The 5,963-nt window shown below is 36.9% G+C and overlaps 1 long non-coding RNA gene across 1 annotated transcript; it reads right to left on the bottom strand.

Moving 5' to 3' along the window:
• Positions 1-2,651: 2,651 nt before the first annotated feature.
• Positions 2,652-5,587, bottom strand: LOC116788373. The gene is made up of 4 exons (XR_004357616.1): positions 5,452-5,587; positions 4,077-4,203; positions 3,946-3,979; positions 2,652-2,776 (listed from the first exon to the last, which is right to left on the bottom strand). It is a non-coding gene; the product is annotated as an uncharacterized LOC116788373 (long non-coding RNA).
• Positions 5,588-5,963: the final 376 nt, after the last annotated feature.

The raw sequence follows: 5,963 nt of genomic DNA on the forward strand, positions 1-5,963 counted from the left end.
ATATAATTTAGATATAGAAGAGTTTCAGTTAAATCCTTAGAAATTATAAGATCTTCAAATCAGAATATAATTTATCTGTAACACCAGACATTCAAACTTTTTAAATGAAGTCTTAGAAAGAGGTAGAGGAATAAACAGACTGACAGTCAAATTATCGTGTTAGTTTAACATCTCATGTTTGAAACAAAAGACAAACTGAGCTAAGGGATCTTGAGAAAACATCAATGAAAATACTTTCTGCTAGTGAATATGAAATTAAAACTCAAGAAGATCCCATACACTTGCCATGGCATTTACATAGGATGAAGGAGTCAAGGGATGTTCCCAGAACCCTCTAAAAGAACATCGCAGAAGTGTAGATCAAACACAACAGTTGACAGATGCTGTACTCTACTAAGAAGCAGCCAGAGCTTTTGTGCAACTTAGGTATAAAAAAAGAAGTGAACTTTTGTGGATATATTTTTATTTCTTTAGTTTTTCCTTAGCAAAACAGAAGGAGATTTCATTCTGTTCCATTTGCTGTTTGTTTTTAACTTCCCACTTGGGTATAGGTCAGAATAACTGGAACTGGAGGAGTAAAAGAAATCTTTTCTGGAAGCAGAAAGAAATAATTGAAAAAGTGTAAATGTAGTTATCCTATTCATTTTTAATTGCATTTGATCAAATATCTTTCAAAATTCAGAAAATATTTGCTACTTTGGCAAGAAATGAAAGTCAACATTTGAAATGAACATAAAACCTAATCCTCAGAAAAAAACACTTGAAGTAAATGAATTTGAAAGTGACTGTAGTCCAATTCTCCTCAGCAGTTTGAACATTGCTAACATTAGAGCCAAACAAGTATAAATTGACTCTACGTAAAAATAAAATTTTTACAGAAACAAAAAAGTATCTGTCTGGGGAAGGACAACTGAAATACAACCCTTCAATTTTTTTGTATACAGTGGATATATTCAAGCTTATTACATTCAAGCATATTAGATTTCTGGTGGTTCTTGATAGCAATATATGAAGTGCACATTATCATACTGCAAGCTCTGGTCTGATGGACAAGAAAGTGATCCACGTGAGGTTATGAATGCTGCACACTGACCTTTATCATGTGGATTAAGTGCTTCAGTTGATTGATTCATAACTTGACTTTTAAAGAACAACCCACTGAAATCAATGAGAATTGACATAGAAACATATTTAAAAAATAAAACAGTCCCTGCAGCATTTGGCTGAGCATCATCGTTTTGGTGCAGGTGGCCAAGACGAGGACCCAGGTCACCAACTGCAGTATTAAATTATTTTTTGTCTCTCTAGAGAAGAGTCTACTCATGAAGATGTGATTTGGAAAGCCCTTTGAAACACTCCTTGGAGTTTTCTAGAAACTGTTCTTGCCTATGCTGTTGTCATGAGTTAAGGAGTCCCTGTTATGCCAAACTGGTGACACTTAACTACACCTAACTCATTCCTATTCCCTTTATTACAGTACCTGGAGGCTACAGCTTTTGGTTTAGGAACACTGGAGAATTTTAGTGACAAAGTGCACAGGAAGGAACAGAAGTCCTCAACTTCTGTGAGGAGATTTTAATATATATGCCTTAGGTTCCAATGTACAGAAATGCAGAGTGGGGCTGGCTTTAAAGAGTGTGGGTGCTGGAGACTGCCCAAACTCTGATGGTGTAGACATTTACTGTAGGAAGCAGTGGTCACAAACGTGGTTAGAGGACAGTCCTGTGGTTGTTGTCCCAAATATACTGTGGAAAATAAGTGGCATTTATCATCACATCCCTGAAACAACTCTGACCCAGTTGTTTCATTTCAGGAGACCAGCAAGAGTTGCAATAGGGTTAAACAGCTGCATCCTCAGCCCAGACAAAATGAAGATTGATCCGTGATCCTGACAGTCTTGGAGAAATCCAAGGGTCCACATGACAGTACAGTGAAACTCAGAGATTTAAATGAACCTTGCAAGTTACTTGAATTATCTGAAGCTATTACACCAATTTTTAGTTTATGCCCATCTTGATAGCTAATTATTTTTATATATTTATCTTTGGGTAGAAGATGTAGGAAAGTACCTAATACGACCCTTCACACATATATTTTATATCATAACCAGTAACATTAGATCCAAACAATGCTCAAATCTGAATTAAAGGAGAAAAAAATCAGTTAATTACTATTATCTTGACAATCTATTATAACTCATAGAAAAAATCTATAATCTTAATCTTGATTTAAGTTTTTGATACATGAGTTTATATGGTGTCCTACAAAACTGATGAGATGTAACTATCTTATTTGAGCAAGATTAGGTAAATCAGTTACAGTTCATAATCAGAAAACAACATGGGTTTAAAATTATCCAAAGAGATAACAGCGAGTTAGATTAAAATTAATTATGATGATTGTTATAACTTGCACCACTGAAAAAAAAAATGAAAATTACAGTATACCCACCAAAAAATCATGAAAAGCTTCATCTGGTTTTGAGCCTTTTAAAGCACTATAACATCATATAACAGCTCCCACTCCTCTCTTATGCTAAAAAATAGAGTCTGTTGGGGTGTGTATCAAGGCACAGAAATTCACTCAAGTCCATCAGTCACACTTACATTCATCTCTAATTCCTTAAAAAGGGACAAGCTAATTACCTGTGCTGGGTTCAGTTCATGGAACCAAGACTGAAATTCGTAGTAAGAGTCTGTAGCAAGCATTTAGAAGGGTAAAACGTTGCAGTTTGGAGCCACTGCTTGTCTTCATATTTCTGTTGGATCTGGAATCACTGCAAAATAATATCCCCCGAGCTAAGAAGAAGTTATGCTTTGTAAATGCTTTATTCACAGGACTCAACACTATTTCACAGTCATCTTCTGTCGTGTCTGAGGAGTTAATGTAAATGACACTGAATTTGCCATTGTTTGTTAACCTGGTATTGGAGTAAAAGGTGGTGTGAAAAAAGAGACGATCTTTATTTCTGTTAGGAAGCTGTTGTAGTGTAATCCTGTGAGTTTTAATTCCCTGAACCAACTTATGCATTGCCTCCCTTGCTCTGACTCAGAGCACTGCCTGTAATGTATCAGTCACTCACTGATTTACATAAACTTTGTCAGTTGGAAATTAGTCCTTGTCTTTATGTCTCTTCTGTTCCCAACAGCACTAAAAAGAGACCCTCAAACCAAACATTCACTAGCAATGACTGTACTTCGTGGGTTCAGGGAAGTTCCTGCCAAGTTTTCTGTGGTATTAATAACGAACATATTAACTAATACTAATGAAGATATTAATGAACGTATACCAAAAAATCTTTGCAGAAAACCCCATGAGGGTGGCAAATTTCCACACCTGGTGAACTTTCAGAGCCAATTCATGAGCCTTGTGTCTTACAAATGAAATGCTGACATATTTTAAACTATAATGAATTAACGACTGACATAGTGACTGAATATATGCAAATCAATTTGGTAACACAGAATTTTGTACTGCAGAATCCCTTACATTTGCAGCGTCCCCTAGCACCGAGGGTGTAGCAGTCCAATTCCTTGCAGGCAGCACTAGATGGAGACAGTGATTCACACAAAGCTTCCTGACAGACACTTTTCTCTCTGCTGAACCAGTTACTGCCAGCAAACAAAATTTCATTTGGTGTATTCAGTTTATTACAGATTGAAGGGTTACAATTGTTTGTGTCTTGGTTTGTTTGGTTGGTTTTTTGTGGTTTTTTTTTTAGTATCCATCTCAAAGAAAGTGAAATAAAATTACTAATGCTTTGAGTAGCTGGCAAGTCTCCCTGAATCTCTTTCACACACATGTATGTGTAGGTAAATCACAAAACTCAAGGCAAACTATAAACAAAGTATCAGAATTTTATTTCCAGGCTTATTATATGTGAAATTCATTTAGCAACAGCAGCTCTGATCATATTTTTATTTGAGACACTAGAAAAATCCTTACCTATGGTTTGAAATTGAGAGTTCTTTTGAAATTCCTGGAAATAAAAAAAAAAAAATCCATATGTGTTAGTTTACTTTCTCCACATGAAGTCAATATATTGATCCTACTATGGTGTATTTAATTGTCCTTACCACAGAACTGTTTCCCAATTAGCAGCTAGAGAGACTTCTCCCACACCAGTCAGGAACAGTGATAGATATCACACATCCCATCCTTTTTTTGACTTCCCATGAACTAGTTTTGGACAGTTAAGGGATGCTAAAAGAGAAAAGCCAACAGGGAGAGATAATTTCTTGCAACTAAACTACTGCCAAGAGAGCACTGTGCAGATATTTCAGGTTAAATTTTAAGAAGTAGCTGGTGATTTAAGTAGCTGGTATATGGCATCAGTGTGAGACAACATAATTAGCAGAAAGTAACTACACAGTACAGTCTGCAAATCTGACATGTTTGAATTATAAAAAAAGTTAAAAATCAGGCATGCAGTAAGTCCTTTTGTTTAGGCTGCTGTTTAAGACAAAAGCAGCTGGAGTCCTTGTGCTGGTGCACTGTCTCCCAATTGTCTGAAAGATGGGACCTCCTGGCAGAGGCGTTGTTTTGACTTAAAAATCATTTAAACACACTGAACTGGAGTGTGAGCTGATTTCCCAATGGCAATCAAACTTCAAATTCTGATTTTGGCTGAACCTAGCTGTAGCTGACTGCAGTCTATGCAGCCACGTTGGAAGGATACATCCAAAATGATCCTCCTGCAAACATCTGCTCCAGTTAGCAGAGCCCTGGTAGGCCCTTGGCAAATTTCACCAGCAGGCTGCTGATGTGGATCACAAAATGGCTGGAATTAATACAGCCTGGGGGGATCTATTTGGGTTTGTTTGCACTATTGCCTCTTTCAAAGGCGAAGAGAAGTATTAGTACTGCAGAATACTGCACTTCTACAGAGCTGGTAGAAGCTGCTCCTGACTTTTGCTGAACAGGACAAAGCTGAATTGCCTTCACCTGTTTGAGGCCAAGTGCTCAGTTATCTCTAAGAAGCAAATGTACTGATATTTGCTGATTTATATGACACAGAGCACAACCAAACTAAGAAAACACAGGGTTGTTTTTCAAGCAACCAAGACAGCAGTTCTCAGAGAACATGAGGCTGTGGTGTGCAGCTGTCCTACACCTTTCTTGTCTAGTGTGAGAGGTAAAAGAGTTGGGCAGGCTGCCTGAGGGTCAGAGAGTCAGTGACTGAGGTTAGTCAATACACCTTGACCTCCCTCGTAGTCATTCACCAAAATTAATATAATTTACAGCTGGAAGTAAGGAACTTCTGCAATTTATACGGTCTTCCATCTAAATCCATCTAAGTACTCAAGGTTTAATCAGGATTATGAGTTTTTCTGGTTATTTTGGAAATAAGCAGGCTCCTACAAGTTTGAATGTATTTTTGTTGCTGTTGTTGTCTTTAAGACATATTATCACTACTGACATTTATCCTGAAAAACAGATACCCAAGCATACCTGATTATATGAAATGGACCAAAGAGGACTTCTGAAGGTTGCAGTCAGGGCATGGAGAATTTGTGTTGATAATTCGTGATGCATACTGGAAAAAATCCAAAATGTCCTCCCAGAATATTTTACCACCAGTTTGTTTCAGTCTTCAGTTCCTGGTAAATGAACAAGAACAACAACAAAATAAAATCTAGCTTTTTTCTTACTTTCATTTTTTTTCATTGGCTCATTCATGTATTTCATCTTTAATGTAATTAGACTTATCACTAAAAAAACCTTGAATACAGTGTTACAGACTGAGGAGTTTGGGAGAGATGGATACCTCTATTCAGCTACCCACCTACACTGAGTAGTTTCTTGTATTCAAGCAACTACAGTGTATTTATAATTCTCAGTGATTTTGCATTGCCAGAGTTCCTGTTGGACCTTGTAGCTTGTGTTTGTCTTTTTTTCAGCTTGTTTCTGAATTATGGCTGTGCCTGATGCACTCACAGTACCTTCCTTTACTTCCTTTTCCA

The sequence above is a fragment of the Chiroxiphia lanceolata genome, chromosome 6, assembly GCF_009829145.1.
Source record: "Chiroxiphia lanceolata isolate bChiLan1 chromosome 6, bChiLan1.pri, whole genome shotgun sequence".
Classification (NCBI taxonomy): Eukaryota; Metazoa; Chordata; class Aves; order Passeriformes; family Pipridae; genus Chiroxiphia; species Chiroxiphia lanceolata.